The 21,275-nt window shown below is 37.5% G+C and overlaps 1 protein-coding gene across 3 annotated transcripts in view; it reads right to left on the bottom strand.

The window, feature by feature from the left end:
* LOC131536191 (protein phosphatase 1 regulatory subunit 29) overlaps positions 1-21,275 on the bottom strand; it is a 110,658-nt gene that overhangs the window by 12,436 nt on the left and 76,947 nt on the right. The gene's annotated exons all lie outside the window — the stretch shown is intronic.

The following is a 21,275-nucleotide window of genomic DNA, read 5'->3' as shown; positions in this document are numbered from 1 at the left end:
TTTAATCTTTATGTTCTAGCCTCGAGTACCATTGGTAAACACTCAAGTGACAGTTACAAGAATATGTGATTTAATCCTGGGATTATATGTCACCTGAGAAAAATGTATGGTTTCTTTCAAACAACAATCTAGAGTGGCCTCAAATATGAAATCTAGGTTGTAAAAAAGTTTGCAGCAAGTCCTTGTAACCGAGCTATCTCCTCTATGAAGGCCAAGGTTGTTAAACCCTTCATTGACACAAATAAAATTTTCTCTTTTTCTCCCACTACTTCCCCTCGTTGTATTTTCTCTCAATCTCTTTGTCTTTCATTATGTGTTTCATAATTTCTCACTGTCACTCAATTAATTACACAAAAGCTTATTTTGCTAATATTGAATAAAAATGTTTGCTAATCGAGAGTAATTGCCCTAAAAGTAATTAGAGATCATCTGCTATTGTTTTCAGATCACTACTGAATCCCACACTGCAAAATATTAATGAAACAAGAACAATGAGAATTTTAGTGAGACATGCAATCGCAAACAGTCCTATTAAGGGCTAAGGCTAGCAGGCAACATTTGCAGTCTGATCATGCCTATATCTCTCGATGCCCCTCCACCTTATCTCACTTGTTCCTCTCTTTCTCACTCTCACTTTCTTCCTCAGCCCACCAGAGATGTGATCTGGTTTGGTGCTCCACATAGTGAGGCCCAAAGGAAGCTTTAATTAGGGCTGGGACTAACGCAAGGAGGTGCATACCAATGAGAAGAGCAGTCTGTATGTGTGAGAGCGAGACCATCAGCTAAAATAAATGAAGAATTATAACGACCTCAGTGGGATAGAAATCGCTTGTTTATTTTGCGACTCAATATCTTTACACCATGAGATATTGATTGATTGCACACAAAAGCGTTTGCTCTCCTGCTTTCATTAATTTCGTACAGTCGTCAGAGCAACAGACAGATTGGCACCTGGTCTAAACTTGGAAAGTGCTCTCGTTAGGAGTGCCAATTACTAATTGGTGTCTCTCCAAGACTATTACCTAATTAGTTACGATGATATTCCTCTAAATCTAAATGACATCTGTGTACACAGAGAGGGCCACAATTTAAGTACAGGTAAGTACATTTCATATTGGCAGTGTTTAAGTATATTAAGTTTCTCTTTTTCCCCCTTAATCTTTCCGTCTGCCAGCCTATTCTTTGAGTAAATCCTAACAGGGCCTGAGTGGGAGGTTTGCTACATGGAAGTGTAAGAAGTCTCATTTCAGATTGGTGTGTGTGGGACCATATGTGCCATGATTTCATGTGATATTGCGAGATATACCAACACACAAGAGGCTTTTGATAATATATGTACTGCGTAGGCGCAGAACTACACACACATTGCCATGGTTCTGCTTTGTGTGGTGGTGATAGCTAAATTTGAAATCCCCAGAGAACATCTATATAAACATGCATTACAAACGTGTATGCAGACAATCTGGCTGTCACGCTATACGTTTCAGATGTGTTTTAACTTTTCCCAAGTCTCAAGTGCAAATATTTTACTTTTGTTTTAAAGTATAAGTATATGAGAAATATAGGGTGAGAAATGTGAGGAGGAGGAGAGAAGCAAAGAAAACAGCATATTTAAAGATTTGGCAATGGTTTATGCTTCATGAGGTCTGTAGCATTGGTGGGAGAGGATCTCTAGGTGACTTCTGAGGGTTGGAGAAGGGTTACGACACCGTACCTCTGCTGGATCCTCGTCCTCATTGCTGCTGACTAGAACAACACCGAGACCAGCTGCTATACGGACAGCACATCACCACGGTCTCATTGTTTCCACTGACAGGTATCTGGGACAGTGTTGACGCTGATGCAAGAGAGCAGGCTGGCCATGCTTTCCCGTACCACTATTCTGGAGGAAAAGTCAAGCGGTGTGAGGTGATGTGAGCCAGTTTGAGGCAATGTGAGGTGGTGAGAAGTGATACGAGTCGATCTGAAGCAGCGTGAGGCGGGATTGTGTGAGGCGGTCTGAAGCAATGTGAGGTGATACGAAGCAGTTTTAAGCGATGTCAGGTGGAGTTGCTTTGAAACAGTCTGATGCAATGTGAGCCACATGTACGTTCACATGAACTTTAAGAGTTCAGTTTCAGTCAGACTAAAATGATCATTTGTCCTGTAATAAAATGTCATGTAAATGCTTTAGTAATATTGGAATCTTACCTGGCTGGTTTTTGCTGAAAAACTGAACTAGATAATGAAATTGTAGCTCAGCTTCCTGTAGAATTTATATTTATAAATGTTAATTGGAGTACAGTTGGCCTTGCTGTTGTGCACTTGCTCTGAAAGACAGAGGTGATGCACAAAAAAACCACGGCCAAACTATTTCTAACCCTTAGCCTAACTAAACTAAGTGAAAAATACTTTTAAACCTTCAACTGTCAAAATATATTACAAAATGCATCTTTACAAAATATATCAAAATTTGAAGTCAGTAAGTTTTTTTAAAGAAAAAATGGTGCATTAAATTGATCAAAAGTGATTTCTTTTTCAAATAAATGCTGCCCTTTTAAACTTTTTATTCATCAAATAATCCCCAAAAATTCCTGTTCTGAAAAGAGACCTGTACCACATTTAAAAATAAATAAATAAATAATGCAGCACAACTGTTTTCAGTATTGATAATAATAATACATGTTTCTTGAGCAGCAAATCAGAATATATTAGAATGATTTATGAAGGATCATGTAACACTGAAGAATAGAGTAATGACTGCTGTACATTTAAATGTTACATTAAATTACATTTTAAAATATATTCAAATAGAAAACAGTTTTTTTTTACTGTGCTTTGATAAAATAAATGTGGCCTTGATGAGCATAGTTATTTCAAAAACATAAAAAAAAAAACAGACCTCAAATGTTTGAAAAAATATATATATTAACATATTATGGGATAAATATGGGAAATATTTAATTACATGTATTAACATGTATACATATATTTAATTATGTATACTTGGACAAACAGATGTAGACTAAAGCTTAGCTACACACAAACTTTTTATAACTCTATTAGGTAACACTTTATTTTAAGGTGTCCTTATTACATGTTACATGTACTTACTATTACAATAACAATAAATTATGCATGATTACATGCAAGTAACCCTAAACCAAACCCTAATCCTAAACCTAACCATATAGTAAGTACATGGAGTTAATTAATATTACTCAGTACAACAAGGACACCTTAAAATTAAGCGTAACCCTCTATTATTACCATGCATATAAACATTGTGAAACTAATAAGAGTAAGTTTAAAGCAATGTCAAGCAGTGTGGCTTGATACAAGTCTTTTTGAAGCAATGTGAGGTGATGAGAAGCAGTTTGAAGTAAGGGGTATAGAGTAGTAGCGTGAGGCGGCATGAAGCAACGCGAGGCAACGTGAGGCAGAGTAACATGATGTGAGACAGTCTGAATCAATCAGTGTGATGCATGTAAGGTGATCTGAGACTGTGTGAGCGGGCTTGATTCATCAGGTTTGTTTGCCTGCGGTGAGCCAGAGCTCAGCCAATACTGCTTAACATCTGCAGCAGGAGCCATGCCAAGCCTCTAACAAACCCACAGGGAGCATATGTTTGTGTATCACACAACTGCTGCTGCTGCCTCACACAACATCACTGTACTTGTAGCTGGGCTTTAGAGATGTCTGTCTATACACATGCACAGACTGTGTTTAGTCAGTGGGGATGATTAGTAGTCATTATGTTATTGGCACCTGTATAGCAGAGTGACAGTATGTATGAAAAAGCAGGGGCGGACTTACCCATTAGGCAAAGGTAGGCGACTGCCTTGGGCCCCCAAAAGCCAAGGGCCCCCTAAAATGCTTTTCATATATGAGATGCGCATTAAGCACGGACACGCGAAAGGTTGCTGTTTACGGTGATTATTACCACGACAACCATCTGCGTGTCCGGGTGGAACGTGCTTCTTGTGTATCCTGCTTGTAGCAAATGAAAATATTATGCATCTGAAGCTGACTGCCGCACGAGTGTGAGGTCTCTCTTTCCCAGTGTGCACACACCTCTCTCTCTGCGTCAGCTCTGTTCAGCGAGCGGCTGGAAGGAGCTGCACTTTCAGTTAAAACACAGATATGTTGCTTCTCTAATTTTACATGCAAGTATAGCTGAAATCACAGCACAGCTATTGTCTTTATCTAATGTGTAGCCTATTTGATTTTATCAGACGACGGCACGATTATAAATCAGGATTTTTGTGCAGATTTTGGAAGGGAGAGCTGGTTATGTAGTCTTAATGGGTCGCGTTTCAGTCACTATTTCATATTCATCCGTTGTCTGACAACAGAAACAGTAAAATATACCAATGAAAACTGTTTTATTGAGAATTTAGCTGCATCAAAATACAGTATGTGGCACAGAAAGGCAAACAAAATGTAATAATAAATAATAAATGTACGTTTTGCATGTTCAGAAGAAGTGACCCGCCCTGTCATGCGAAAATGTAAACAGGTTTGTGTCAGTAAATTGCTCAGTGCAAAGAAAGAGAAGTCATAGGAACATGGTATTCCTATTTTTTATGGTTTCACTAATAATAAACATATATTGCATAAATCATCTATATTTGTCCATGCCCATGTTGATTAGATTATTAAAAACTAGAAAGGTATTAATTTAAGGTACATTTAAAACAGATAAAAATGTGCGATCAAGTTGTGATTATTCGCGAGTTAACTCATGACAATCATGCAATATATATTTTATCGATTGACAGACCTAAGTTAAAATGGCTAAAATTAAATGTAGGCTTACACTGGTAAATCATCAGTGGACTTTCCTTTTCAAAATAGGCTATATTTTTTCACACTTTTCTCATCCTCTTCAAGTTTTTATATGAATGAACCTCTGAAGAGAACCGATTGTCTTTAGAAAAGTTTAGATGGCATTTTCATTTTACCCGATAAAGTATAATTTATGAGCTGAGAGCTGCTTTGTTTACAGCTGAAACCGCTAGGCCTATATTTCTGATGTTCCAAAAGCACCTCCTACTGGCAGAGAATGATTGTGCATTTTCAATAATCCAGTCTGCCGTTTTTGTTCAGACCAATGCGAAAATCCACCCACATAAACCCGTTTTAAATAATATAATAATTTATACATCTGACTCATCCCTTTTCTTAAAAAAAAAAAAAATGTTTTAAAGGTTCAGTTGTGAGGTTTATCTTTTTATCATTTATTTTGTTTTTTGTTAAAACTTGTATCTCCATGGTAAATTAATTGCTATTTCATTTTCTACAACATGAAAGAATAAAAGTGTCTGCTAAACGAATAAATGTAAATGTAAATGAAAGAATCCCATTATAACATGTACATGAAAAATGTAGAAACATTGGACTCAACTATGGGGCAACATTGTGTAGCAGCAAGCATCACGACAAAAAGGGAACCTCAAGGTTGATCTAGGTAAATGTGTGCAAATGTATTGGGCCCCATTTCTATATTTGCCTGGGGCCCCCAATTCACTAAATCCGCCCCTGCGAAAAAAGATAAGGTGTGTGTGATAAGTCTGTACTAGTGTGTTTGTGAATGGGGTAAGATGTGTCAATGTGTACACAGTATATTTTCTTTGTCAAGTGTCAAAAACGTATCTAGATCTAAAAAATATATTATACATATTCCCATTGTATGAAACCATGTAAATTATTTGTCAAAACATACGGTAACACTTTACTTAAAGCCTTTATGCATAATGCATTATAAAAGTAGTTTTAATGCATTAATTATGCCTTGTAATGCACCTTATAATGCACAATGCAATCTCAGGAAAAATTTTAACCACAGTTAATACATTATAACACTTATCAATTCATTGTTACATGGTGCATTTTAAATTTGGTTATAATTATTTCCAACAAAACAAAAGGTACAAGACATAGTTCACAAGACACATTTCATGAAGAATTGTGAATGACATGATTTAAATTATTTGTCAAAAATTAGCTGCTTTAATAAATAAAAAAATTCAACAAAATAAAGCTTTATTTTTTTTATTTTATTTTTTTTAGGTAGTGTGCCAGATGCTTCAGGTGAGGTGTAAGAGTAATGGTAATGCCAATTTTTTTTTTGAGAGTTAATTTTCCTATGACTCTTTGTTATAGGTGGCTATCAATTCAAATTAGAAACAACATCTTGAAACACATTTATGTGTAATATATATATATATATATATATATATATATATATATATATATATATATTATTATTATTTTTTACCTCCATGTCATCTTCATGCCTTTAGCACAACTTAGGACTGTCCTTCCAAAAATTTTAATTCTGTCATAAAAAAAAGATATTTCGGTTCCAATTGATTTCCACTGTGTTTTTGTCTGTACAATAGAAGTCAATGAGAACCAAAACTGTTTAGCAACATTCTATAAAATATATATTTTTTATGTTCCACAGGAGAAAGTAAAGGTCATTGAACACAGAAGGTCTTTGCACACCGAGTCCAAAATTCTCGTATACGATGAAAATAAATACGACCTCACATTGTGTCAATCACGTTTACACACTGCCTCCGAAACTTTCGTCTGTCATAAAAATATTCGGATTGGGTTTAATTTTCTGCGTTTTTCGCATCAGTAGCAAGCATTTTGAGAGGTGTTTTATCAATTCAGAGCCACCATAAATGTGAACGCCAAAATCCAGAATGACCATTGACAAGTTGATCCACTTGGTCTCGCAGCACAAAGCACTGTATGACAAACAAAGTGCAGAATACAAAGAGACAGAATATAAATATAAATATTAACTTTGAAACGCTCGGTATAATTCCACAGCTCCTTGATAAGGAGGTGGAACTCTCCTTTCTCTCTACACAATCACTGGATTGAATGGACCCAATATCTTTCTTTTTCTCTTTTAAAGAGGAAATACTGGGTCCATTCAAGATAGAGAACAATAAAATCATCTCACAAGACTCCATTTCGTATCGTTTTTCAATTTTTTTCACAACGGATTAACTAATATGCATTGGATTCAATGTGTAAGGTTTCTGTGTGTGACAAATTTTTAGGATGAAAAATACGATAACACAAACGAAAGTTTCATACTCTGTGTGCAAGGACCTTAAGTCATACCAGTTTGAAATGACTTGCATGTGTAAATTATTACATAATTTATGGGTGAATTATGCCTTTAAGTAAACGTGGCACAGTTTACCCATGCTAAACTGAGAAAGACAAGTTCAGTAGGCTGACCACCACCCTGTGACCATGAGTCTCTCAGTTAATGTTCATACTTTCCCCAGAGACAATGTAAAGGACAGACTGAGCAAAAATTGAGTCCGAAAGTGAGAAAAGCTGCCCAGCCTCTGATCTGTGAGTGAGGTTCAGACTGTGTAAGTCAACTTCATCCTTCCCGTGGGGAGTGCATTCTGTTCAGGACTCAAAGTGCTAACAGGCAACACTCTGATAAACACACACAACCCTTTTCTTTGGAATTGGCACCTCTACTACTGGAAATGCTCTCACACAGCAACATATACACACAAGGCCCCCTGCAGTAACATGGCGAGGCACAGCGCTGTTCTCCCCAGTAGGGAGGTCTGTGCTCCCTTCTCTAATTAGAGCAGATTGATCCCTGTACGTTGTGATTTTGTACGGTCCACTGCGCTATGTTTATGTTTGGCCTCTAGGCTTTGGTGCACATGTGTGTTTGTGAAAGAATGAGTAGTTTCTTTTTGAAATCCTGGCCCACATGCAGTGGTTTGTCTGCCCTAAGCAAGTGTTCATCTAATCGTGAAAGGTTTTACTGTTTAAGCTGCGGTTGAAGGCATTCTGTGCCTGATTCTTTAACTTGAACTCTGCTCAAAAGGAAGGGAAACTGTCTCTCTGCTAAATCTAGCATTTAACGTTCCTGTAGCTCAAATAGTGCTGCATGGTGTTTGCCACATCAAGGTCATGGGTTTAATTCCCAGACATGAACTGATAAAATGTATACTTTAAATACAACATACAATGCTTTAGATGAGTGAGACCTTTCTAGTGTCATCAGAATCAAAGGCCTCACATTCATCTCTCTATAGGTTAAACTGCACTTTGTTAAAGAAACTTTGCTTTCCTCTTTTCTGAGAAGATCAATAATATCAGAAAGGCGATTGGCACATCATAGTTATGAAGAGGTCACACAGATTCGACCGCAATTTCAAAAATAAGTAATTATGTCTGTTTTTGAAGCAACTGATAGCAAAAGTTTGGAAGAAATATTACAGCACCTTAAATCATCAACCTACTATCTTGACACACTTCCCACATCTTTTTTCAAAAGTGTGCTTAACTGTTTAGAAGCAGATCTCTTAGAAGTGGTGAATGCCTCACTTCTTTCTGGGACTTTTCCAAACTCCCTGAAAACTGCAGCTATTAAGCCCCTTCTGAAAAAGCACAATCTTGATAACACCATATTGAGCAATTATAGACCAATATCAAATCTTCCTTTCATAGGTAAGATTATTGAAAAGGTAGTTTTTAATCAGCTGAACAACTACTTAAACTCAAATGGATACCTGGACAATTTTTAATCTGGCTTCCGAGCGCATCACAGCACAGAGACAGCACTCATCAAGATAATAAATTATATTCTCTTTAATTCTGATTCTGGCAAAATATCAGTGCTGGTACTACTAGATCTTAGTGCTGCGTTTGACACTGTTGATCATAACATACTTCTAGAGAGACTGGAAAACTGGGCCGGGCTTTCTGGGATGGTACTCAAACGGTTCAGGTCATATTTAGAAGGGAGAGGTTATTATGTGAGTATAGGAGAGCATAAGTCTAAGTGGACGTCCATGACATGCGGAGTCCCACAAGGCTCAATTCTTGCACCGCTCTTGTTTAGCCTGTATATGCTTCCACTAAGTCAAATAATGAGAAAGAACCAAATTGCCTATCACAGCTATGCTGATGATACCCAGATTTACCCAGCCTTATCTCCAAATGACTATAGCCCCATTGACTCCCTCTGCCGATGCATTGATGAAATTAACAGTTGGATGTGCCAGAACTTTCTTCAGTTAAACAAGGAGAAAACAGAATCATTGCATTTAGAAACAAAGATTAAGTTCTCAAGGTGAATGCATACCTTGACTCTAGGGGTCAAACAACTAAAAATCAAGTCAAAAATCTTGGGGTGATTCTGGAGACAGACCTTAGTTTCAGTAGTCAAAACTTAGTCAGTATGTCAAAGCAGTAACTAAATCAGCATACTATCATCTCAAAATAGCAGGAATTAGATGTTTTGTTTCCAGTCAAGACTTGGAGAAACTTGTTCATGCCTTTATCACCAGCAGGGTGGACTATTGTAATGGTCTCCTCACCGGCCTTCCCAAGAAGACCATTAGACAGCTGCAGCTCATCCAGAACGCTGCTGCCAGGATTCTGACTAGAACCAGAAAATCTGAGCATATCACACCAGTCCTCAGGTCCTTACTTTGGCTTCCAGTTACATTTAGGATTGATTTTAAAGTACTTTTACTCGTTTATAAATCGCTCAATGGTCTAGGACCTAAATACATTGCAGATATGCTCACTGAATATAAACCTAACAGACCACTCAGATCATTAGGATCGAGTCAGTTAGAAATACCAAGGGTTCACACAAAACAAGGGGAGTCCGTTTTTAGCTATTATGCCGCCTGCAGTTGGAACCTGCTTCCGGAAGAGATCAGATGTGCTAAAACATTAGCCACATTTAAATCCAGACTCAAAACTCATCTGTTTAGCTGTGCATTTGTTGAATGAGCACTGTGCTACGTCCGAACTGATTGCACTGTATTTTATGTATAATAATTTTCTATTCTTAACTGTTTTAAATGAATTTTAAATCAATTTTCATATTATTTAAAAAGTTTAAACAGAGGGCTAAAGTAAGTGCTGTGATGGTATGAAGAGAATGTGGGCAAAGGAAGACAAGTGTGTTGGTTAATCAGTTGAAAATAGGACCTCTGAGTTCTATTTGTTTGGTTTATGATGGTCAAGGTAAGTAGGGGGTAAAGTAGTGGAATAGTTAGGTGTTTTGGAAGTTTTTTTTTTTCACTTTCACTAATTATTATTATTTTTTAAATTCCTTGTTTTTATTGTTGTGATTATTATTTTTTAATGATTATTTTAATTCCTTTTATGTGAAGCACTTTGAATTACCACTGTGAATGAAATGTGCTATATAAATAAACTTGTCTTGCCTTGCCTTACACTCAGAAGAGTGGATTTTGAATATAGCATTTATATCTTTTATAATTAAAGTGCAAAAGTAACCACACAGTGGTCTTGGTGCTAGGAGTATTTTTCCAATTAATTTTTTTCCATGAGGATTTATCAATATAAACTTTTAATCCAAAAGCAGCCAGATAAATTACTACATTACAAAAGTTGATCTGAAGTATAAAAACAAAAAAGAGGAAAAATAATTAAAGTCAAGAAAAAAGAAAAGGTACAAGACATCGTAAAGCCCATAAAGGATTGCAAATGACTTGATCCAATAAAATATGACATATTTTTGCAGCACGGTGGCCAAGACTATACAGCGGTTTAACAGGACAGGTTCCACTCAGAACAGGCCTCGCCATGGTTGACCAAAGAAGTTGAGTGCACGTGCTCATATCCAGAGGTTGTGTTTGGGAAATAGACGTATGAGTGCTGCCAGCATTGCTGTAGAGGTTGAAGGGGTGGGGGGGTCAGCCTGTCCGTGCTCAGACCATACGCCGAACACTGCATCAGATTGGTCTGCATGGCTGTCGTCCCAGAAGGAAGCGTCTTCTAAAGATGATGCACAATAAAGCCTGCAAACAGTTTGCTGAAGACAAGCAGACTAAGGACATGGATTACTGGAACCATGTCCTGTGGTCTGATGAGACCAAGATGAACTTATTTGGTTCAGATGGTGTCAAGCGTGTGTGGCGGCAACCAGGTGAGGAGTACAAAGACAAGTGTGTCTGGGTGGTGGGAGTGTCATGGTCTGGGGCTGCATGAGTGCTGCCGGCACTGGGGAGCTACAGTTCATTGAGGGAACCATGAATGCCAACATGCACTGTGACATATTGAAGCAGAGCATGATCCCCTCCCTTCGGAGACTGGGCCGCAGGGCAGTATTCCAACATGATAACGACCCCAAATACTTGCTAAAGAAGCTGAGGGTAAAGGTGATGGACTGGCCAAGCATGTCTCCAGACCTAAACCCTATTGAGCATCTGTGGGGCATCCTCAAACGGAAGGTGGAGGAGCGCAAGGTCTCTAACATCCACCAGCTCCGTGATGTCGTCATGGAGGACTCCAGTGGCAACCTGTGAAGTTCTGGTGAACTCCATGCCCAAGAGGGTTAAGGCAGTGCTGGAAAATAATGGTGGCCACACAAAATATTGACACTTTGGGCCCAATTTGGACATATTCACTTAGGGGTGTACTCACGTTTCTGGCCAGCGTAGACATTAATTGTAGACATTAATGGCTGTGTGTTGAGTTATTTTGAGGGGACAGCAAATTTACACCGTTATACAAGCTGTACACTCACTACTTTACATTGTAGCAAAGTGTCATTTCTTCAGTGTTGTCACATGAAAAGATATAATAAAATATTAGCAAAAATGTGAGGGGTGTACTCACTTCTGTGAGATGCTGTATATATATATATATATATATATATATATTTATTTTATTTTTTTTACATTTATTGCATCTTATTATTATAAGAAGTTTGATTTGAGAGTGCAAAGAGACTCAGTTTCATCATATGCAATGTTTCATAGGAGTGGGTGGTCACTGCTAAACTTGTTCATCTTCATTTGTTCACCACAATCCTCTCATTGGTGGATGTTTCGCTCAGAATTCATGTGTAGTAGTTTATTACCTGGAATATAACTTAAATATAATTAAAAAAATGAAGTTGAAATAATGCTGACTTATGGCTTCCATAGAAGCATATACACCATAGATTTAGAGCTCACTGTGGGCCGATCTCCAAATTACCTTTTTTCACTTTATTTGATTTGATTTGATTCTTTACTTCCAGAACATAGAATAAGAGAATGTTGAATTCTTTTGTAGGTAAAACATACTTTCACATGTCTAAATTTAGTTGCATCAAGATTTATTGTTGAATTATTTAATTTACTTTGAAAAGTTTTTATTTTTATATATATATTTTTTTTTTAATGAAAATGTCAAGACTACACATTAGCAAAAATACATGATAATCAGTGGCTGTCAATATTGTACCAATACATAATGCCATTTCTGTGTTCATGTCTTATCTCGCCTAGGGCACCACAAGAAGCTGATTTACCAATGGTTGCCCCTCAAAAAAAATTAAAAATTAAAAATTAAAAAATTAAATAAATAAATACATAAAAATGTACATGATGTCCCTGGCTGAAATGAAGTAACAGATTCTGCACTTGATCATCAGTGGCTGCAGTCAACATCTATGGCTAACCAAGCAGACTGATGCCTTACATGTGCACGCACATAAAAACAGCATGCACACACAGCACTGATGCAGCTGAGCATTAAGTCAAGTCAAAGTTTATTTCTATAGCACGTTTAAAAGCAACAGAGTTGCGCCAAAGTGCTGTACAACAGATACAAATACAATACAGCAAATACAGTATATATATATATATATATATATATATATATATATAAAAAAAAACATCATATGAAAATTAAAAACATAAAACAGAATCTAAGCCAAATTGGCAACAGAGCCTTAAGCAGGCATTATTCAAAAGCCAGGGAGAACAAATAAGATTTGAGAGCAGACTTAAAACTAGCTAGTGAAGAAGTGAGTCTCACATTTATAGGCAGATTATTCCAAAGTTTCGGGGCAGTAGCTGAAAAAGCCCGGCCACCCTTGGTTTTACAGAGACAACGAGGGACCGTTAAGAGAAACTGATTACTGGACCTAAGAGCTCTTTGAGGAGAGTAAGCAATCAGAAGGTCACTGATATATTTTGGTGCAAGGCCAGCTAACGCCTTGTACACAAAAACAGCTATTTTAAAATTGATTCTGAACTTTACAGGAAGCCAATGTAAAGATGCTAAGATTGGAGAAATGTGATCCTTCTCTCTTGTTCCAGTAAGAAGCCTCGCTGCAGCATTCTGGACGATTTGTAAACGAGAAATCGCCGTTTGAGGCAGTCCACAATAAAGGGAATTACAGTAGTCCAGGCGAGATGTTATGAAAGCATGTATTACAGTCTCCAAGTCTTTATGAGGCAACAACTGTTTCAACTTAGCAATGGATCTCAGATGGAAAAAGCTGCCCTTTACCACTGATCTAATTTGTTTATCGAAGTTGAGAAACGAATCAAATGTAACCCCAAGATTTCTTACATAAGGTTGAACACTAGCGGAAAGGGACCCTAAATTAAAATCGGATGAAGTTCTAGAGTGACCTAAAATCAAAATTTCACTTTTGCTTTCATTTAACTGTAGAAAATTATCAGCCATCCAACCTTTTATTTCCTCAAGACAATCGTACAGCACATCCAAAGAGCCACCGCCGTCAGTTTTTGCTGGAAGATAAAACTGTGTATCGTCAGCATAACAGTGGTAGGAGATTTTATATTTCTTAAAAATGGCACCCAAAGGAAGCATGTATAATGAAAAAAGAAGAGGGCCTAAGATGGAACCTTGGGGCACGCCACATGACAAAGGAGCCAATGAAGAAGAAAACTTCCCAATACTCACTGAGAAGGTTTAAGATAAGAGGCCAACCACTGCAGAGCGACACCCTGAATACCCACCAACTTTTCCAGCCGCTGTAACAGAATACTATGATCGATTGTGTCGAATGCCGCACTAAGATCCAACAAAACAAGTACCGCATAAGAACCAGTGTCAAGAACTTGCAGAAGGTCATTGCTGACTTTCAACAATGCAGTTTCAGTGCTGTGTAGTGATCTAAAACCCGACTGGAAAGTGTCTAGAACATTGGACATACTAATGTAGGAATCCAACTGACTGTAGACAACTCTCTCTAACAGTTTTGAGATAAAAGTTAATTTGGAAATAGGCCTGAAATTACTGAAAATAGAATGGTCAAGATGAGGTTTCTTTAGCAGAGGATGAACTATAGCATGTTTAAAACTATTGTAAGTCGCTTTGGATAAAAATTGTAAGTCGCTTTGGATAAAAGCGTCTGCTAAATGACTAAATGTAAATGTAAATGTAAAACTAGCCGGTACAACTCCACTTTCCAAAGAGTTATTAATGATAGCTGTTACAGCCGGACTCAAGGTTGCAAACACTTCCTTAAGTAGATGAGCTGGAATGACATCAGACTCACAGGTGGACAATTTAACCTTAGAAACAATACCAGCTAGCTGTACAGAGGAAATGGGGTGAAAACAGGTTAACAACTCTGTAGGTGAACACAGGGGCGCGGGAGATGGGGGTGCTGAGGGTGCTGCAGCACCCCCTGTTTTTTTCTGTGGGCAACTGTTTAATTGTTGGGAATATAAAAAAAAAAATCGGAGTGTCTATTTAAGTGCAAATAGCCATGTTGTTGGAAGAGGCTATTTACACTAACTCCCACAAACGTATGATTGGAATAGTCAAATTTGCAAAAGACGGTAGTTACTTGATAGATTCAGTGGTGCAGATGATAAAGCGTGTGTTACGCTTCTTTTGACACGATCGATCAGGGTTCGAATCTGCCTTTTGGCGAACTTTTTTTCTCCCTTTTTAAATTTCAAATCACATCAGAAAAGCATTTATTTTTTAATAAAAATGAAGGAAATAATCAAAAAGTTGAAAATAAAGTATCGGGTATGGAGAGCTTTTGTCCCAATAAGGTGGCATCCATTTAATAATTTGAAATAAACTGAAAAAATTACACTCAATAAGTTATTGCATACTATTTTATAATGTATTACAATGCAGAGGTGCAGATAATTGCCACTATTTGCAATAAGTAATGTTTTTCTCTAATAATGTTTTTCGCCACAATTAATCACCCTTTTATTCAATATTTGCAATAAGTAATTAGCAGGATCCTGCTATTTTAACATAGATTAAATATAATCTAAAGCTATTTGCACTGTGTAAATAGCATATCACTGAAGAATAATACTGCTATTTTCACTTAGTGTAAATAGCCTCTATCGCAACACTTTTTCACGTTTGTCCCTTTTCCATTTTCGCTCTACCTTACGACACTCCTGTCTGAGAGCACGGGTGTTAGCATTTAACCAAGGCTGAGTAATGTTGTTTCTCTTCACTTTCCTTGGCTTAAGGGGAGCAACAGAGTCAATAGAAATGGAGCAGGAATTAGTAAAAACCTCCAACATCTCTTCTATATTTAAATTGTCGAAAAAGGCAACATGCCTATCTCCTGCAGTGAGGGGCTGTTCACGGGACAGCCGCCCATTCTGTTGAGACAGCCCCTTCTGTGGAGAGGTTTGGCCTAACAGGGGAATCCAGACGCCAGGGATCAGACCGGGGCAGCACGCACTGCCCCACGGGAGAGAAGCAAGCGAGCGAATAAGGGAAGGAAATGAGGTCTACATGTCCCATCATGCCTCGCCAAAGGACAGAGCTGTGTGACCCAGTTCCCAGCGTCTCAGGTGTCCACAGAGAGAGACGAGGAATGTCCCAAATCCTGCATTTAACCACACCAGAGAATATTTAGCATACATTCCTGCCCTTCATCTACACTTCATGACACATATGCTATGTGCTCCTGCCCCGTAACTTCACTGTCTAACACACAGTGACTCACGCTTCACACACTAACTCACAACTTTCAGCTCTTAAACTTTGCATTTTCTGTCTGCAGGGCAGTATTTAACTCTTTTCATGAACTGATATAATCTAGAAACACTGTACTCATACTGAAGTAGCTCGGCTTACATAATTCATCCCACAGGGTGAGACTGACAGCGATTCTTTAAAGCCCGGTACACACCAAGCCGACGCCGACAAACTAGTGGCGACGAAAGCAGACTGCGGGGTCGGCTCACATCGGCAGCGTCTGGGTCCAAAGTTGCCTTGACACACCAAGCCGACGCTCGACACCCGATGGCCAAGTAGCACGTCCGTTCTGCGCCTTTCTCGCACAGTGGTTCGCCAGCTGAACAGCCAATCAGAATGATCAGATGGCCCGACTGCCCGACGAGCTCCGACGCCGATTCAACATGTCGAATCGGCCGAAAAAAAACAGACGAGGACCAACTTCAGCCGACGGCGCAGAACACACTGAGAAAACTTAGTCGGCCGACGAACAAAAACCGCCTGACGGCCAACCGTCGGCTTGGTGTGTACCGGGCTTTACATTTCAAATTTCACAAACCCTTTGCCAGCATCTACAACTACTGAATAACAGCACACATTCAATGTCAGTTCCACTGAAAATCTTGAAAGTCTGAGTCGTGGCTTTGGGGTCAGGTGCTAATATGGGTGCTGCAGTTCAAGTTAAACACATGTCATTTGCCGATAGTTGACCCATAATTGTTTTTGTTGTATGTATCAATAAAAGTGGCAAAAGATCAAATATAAAATTTAAATAGCAAGTCTTAAACAGTGTCTGACTCTGCAGTCTAATGGCACTTGCCAATTAAAAATGATTTAGACAACCAATCAAATCAAAGAAGCGGGCTTTATTGTTAGAGAAGGTAATGAATTCAATGAATTCTAGCATGACAGCATTTTTATTGCTGAAAGAGTGTAAGGTAAGATGTAAGGAGCTTAAAATTTAGTATAATATAATATATAACTGTTTTATGACAGAAATAAGGGTTAAACGAATGATTAATATATTGACCTGTAAAATTTTGCTGTTTTAAATAAAAATAGGCTAAATCATTTACATTATGAATGTAATGAACAATTCTTAATTGAACAAGACCAGAAATGTGGCCGATTTCAACATATTAGGTATATGAGGTGTAAATGTGTGCGTATTTTAAAATAAAAGTATTTGCAAATAGTTCAGATGCATTACTTTACAACAAATTCTGCTTATTTTACTACTATTTGTTCTTTTATTCACTCACTCAAAAAAGGTCCCATTCAATGATCAAGACATGGTTATAGCCTTGCTTAGCAGCAATGCAGTACATCAAAATACAGTACCAGTGATGGAGTGGATTTGTGATACCCACCCACCTATTGTATTATGCCTTCCTCTTGGGTTTATTGATGAAGTTAATAAATTTAGTTACAACCTTTACAATTATATAATCAAATAGTAGTGTAATTTATTAATTCGGAAGAGGAATCTGTGTTTGCTGAGAAGCGTCTGGCTCACGACAGCTAGGAATGCAGTGACAGCGTTTGCTCATTTAACCCGAAGTCCAGAGAGCAGATATGCGGCCAACTTCATTTGATGAAATTTTCTTAAACATCAAAGTTCATATTTACTATTGTACTCTTTTACATTTTTTATTACATGTACTTTTTACATTCACTCACTGAATTGGAACAGACTCCAATGCCCAGTCACTCAACTAGGTTGCCATGGCAATATCGCCTATGCCATTATTTATGCCAAATAAATGTAATATCAGTTATTTTTACTTAAAGTACTTCTCCTTTAGTTTTCTTGAGGGTTATTTTATCTTGTACTTGAGTGAATTACCATGCTTTTCCTGAAGTATCATGATTTGGTATACAACACTATTATGAGAAAAAGCCATTGCTATCACTTCACAGCCCGATTGTTTGGCATAAGTATCGTTACTGATAACGAAGCCCAAGTTCATGTAAAATGCTTTGTTCAAGAGTTAATTCATCTTCTAAAAATAAGACAAACTGTTTTACTACTGCTGACATCTCACATGGAGAACACCGTCTTTAGTGAACTGACTCCAGGTTTTCATTGTCAATACTTATCTTTCTACTGCGTCAAGCCATGCTCACTCCAGCTAATTCTAGCTGCTAATAACTAAAATAACAGATTATTTTGGCTGTATAATGCAGCTTTTTCTGTGTAAAAACAAGCAGCACATGGAGAGACTGCTCATGCTGGCAAACTCATCTTCTCACTGACTCCAATTTTATGTTCCAGCTTTTCCTTTGTCAATGTTATGGCAACACTGCAGTGATATCTCTAAGCTCTGACTGAATACTCATAAATGAGAAGATGAACATAATGCTGAACAAATAAGAGAGAGAAAGACAGAGATTATTCCCTTAGCAGTCGCTATGATAAGGTATTCTTAATATTAGAAATGCAGCTCTTCACTTGTTCAAATAGCAATGAGTTAAACAAATAGTTTAAGAACCATCAGCAAATAAAATATCATATAGGAAACATATTTTTTTTTACAACTATCCATAAATTCAGATATGCCATTGAATGCAGTTTAATCTGTTAAAGGTTCATGCAAAGTATACTTCCAAAACGGACTGGACTGACTTCCTCCATTGAACACAACAGGAGACGTGTAGCAGGATGTCCACGCTGCTCTTTTCCATGCAATGAAAATGGTGGTCGTTGAGCATTTTGTCACTTCAGTTTTTGCAGTGTGTTCTACATCATCTGCGCTAGTCGGACCCTGTTGGTGGCTTTTTTGGGAGATTGTTGAATCGGTGCCGGGCAATCAGTGAGATAAATATCTCTGATTGGCTGTTTAGCGTTAATAAGTAAATAAAAAAAATAAGAAAAGCGAAAGTGAAGAAAATGCAAATGGCAAGTCATAAGCATTTCAGTACACATACATTTTCATAACAGCACGTGCTGTCTGGAATGAAGAAAGTGATCAACATGAATTATTTTCAAAACGGTAGGCAAGCGCTGCTTTGTTTAGTTTGTACATCCAAAGGCATAGTTTCAGTCTCTTTTTTTAAATGACAAATTTAGACCATTTCCACTTGCTGGTATAGACAGTTATTCCTCTCACGCAGGTGCAATACATTTGAAGGCTGTAGTCTTCGCAGTCTTAAGGTCTTTGCACACCGAGTCCGACCCTGGACCACAAAACCAGTCATAAGGGTCATTTTTTTGAATGACATCATATGGAAGCTGAATAAATAGGCTTTCCATTGATGTATGGTTTGTTAGGATCAGACAATATTTGGCTGAGATACAACTATTTGAAAATCTGGAATCTGAGGGTGCAAAAAAAAAATCAAAATATTGAGAAAATCGCTTTTAAAGTTGTCCAAATGAAGTTCTTAGCAATGCATATTACTAATCAAAAATTAAGTTTTTATATATTTACTGCAGGAAATTTACAAAATATCTTCATGGAACATGATCTTTACTCAATGATTTTTGGCATAAAAGAAAAATCGATAATTTTGACCCATTACAATGTATTGTTGGCTATTGCTACAAATATACCCATGCTACTTATGACTGGTTTTGTGGTGCAGGGTCACATATTATGTTTTTTTTCAAATTCGTCATCCTAAAAATGTGTCACACACAGAATCCTTGCACACGGAGTACGATACGTATTAATTAATCCATTGTGAAAAAATTCACAAAAAATTTAGTTGTCCTCTCTCTTCTTAAAAAGAGAAAAAGAAAAAGGAAATATTGGGTCCATCTAATGCTGAGACTGCGTAGAGAGGAAGGAGAGTTCTACCTCCTCAAGGAGCTGTGGGATTATCACGGGCGATTCAAAGTTTACTACAGGATTTTGATGCTTTGGTAGCAATACTAGAGCCACATATTTAAAAGAAGACCACCAATTTCCGTGAACCAATTGTTCCTGAACAGAGACTGGCAGTATGTCTAAGGTATGCACACACGCACCAAACTGTGGCATCAGAATGAACTGTCAAAACACCTCTGAAAATGTTTGCTACAGATGCAAAAAAACACAGAAATCGAAACCGATCCAATTTTTTTTTTTATGACGGACGAAAGTTTCGGAGGCAGTTTGTAAACATGACTGACACAACATGAGGTCATATTTATATTTTAACGTGCGAAAATTTCAGACTCAGTGTGCAATGACCTTTAGTCCAGACACTATTTCTTAGTTGTTGCTAGTTTGGTTTAGCGTGTCACAACCTTTACATTAGATGTTCGAAAGCAGCTTGGACACTCTGCTAAATTTCTCCTTTTGCTTTCCACAGAAGAAAGCAAGTCAAACAGGTTTGGAACAAGTCACTGATAACAGATTTTTTCATTTTCAGGTGAACTATCCCTTTAACTTCTGTAGTTAGCAGAAAACCCATGTGTGAAGTTGACACTGCGAGATGAACAAGAAGACTCTCAGGTCTACCGTTCAGCACAGCTTGAACTGAAAGCAGCTATGCGCATATGTGTGTTCCCTAAGAGCGTTTTCTCTTAAATCTGCTCGTGTGTTTCTGAGGGTGTGTGTGCTGATATCTTTAACTGTGTGTACCTGCGTGGTCGTATTGGCTTGTCTTGTTAGCCGTGGAAGGGTATGACAGGGTTAGGACATGCAGCTGCCTTGCTGTCTGAGGCTCTGCAGCAGGAAAGGAGACTATATGTCACTGTCATAGAACAGGACAGCCTGCCAACCAAACATCCAACCTATCCATAAAATACCATCCAAACCATTATAAAACTCACATTAGAGGCTCTTCATATGACTAAAAGATCATATTGTGCATGTTACTGTACTGCGATGCACCAGTGCTAATAGCCAGGTAGCTAATGCTTTTAAATGGGTCCACATATATGGCACTACATGGATAATTACATACATCGCATCGTCTCGCAGAGGCTTGTCTTGTAAGTGAATATCCTGTAATTAGAAGAATGTATGTAAAAAAAAAAAAAAAAAAGTTCATGTAAATGAGCACTTGCATTGAAAACAGATCCATGAATTAAGCTTTATAACGCAAGACGCAGGGGCCTTGTTCTTTGCCAAAGACTTATTTTTAACGTTCTCAGAAGTCTGAGATGTAACACCATCCATTTATCCTGCAACAGTATTTAATGTATTGCATAATAATCATCACATTTAATAAAATGCAACAACAGTGACAAAAACCTATATGCAACAACTAACTTTGTGAATATAGCTTGCTTACAGTGTTATTTTATCATTATTCACAATATTTTTGTTAATATTTAAATTTGGCTTTTATTTTTATATTTTACCATCATTTTTGTTTTAGTCATTGTGTTATGTACTTTTAATTGTTATATTTCTATTTAATATTAATTTTAATGTATTAATATTAGTTTTTTCAGTTTTAGTAATTTTACTGCTTAAACTTGTTTCAGTTAGTTGCCAAAGCAAAAGTTTTCATTTTCTGTTAAATTTTTTAATCTAATATTGATCTATTATGCATTTTAAAGAACATTATTTTTA

The sequence above is a fragment of the Onychostoma macrolepis genome, chromosome 03 (genome assembly GCF_012432095.1).
Source record: "Onychostoma macrolepis isolate SWU-2019 chromosome 03, ASM1243209v1, whole genome shotgun sequence".
In the NCBI taxonomy this organism is placed as follows: domain Eukaryota; kingdom Metazoa; phylum Chordata; class Actinopteri; order Cypriniformes; family Cyprinidae; genus Onychostoma; species Onychostoma macrolepis.
Note: the sequence above shows the minus strand (reverse complement) of the source record. Positions and strands in the feature narration are given on the sequence as shown.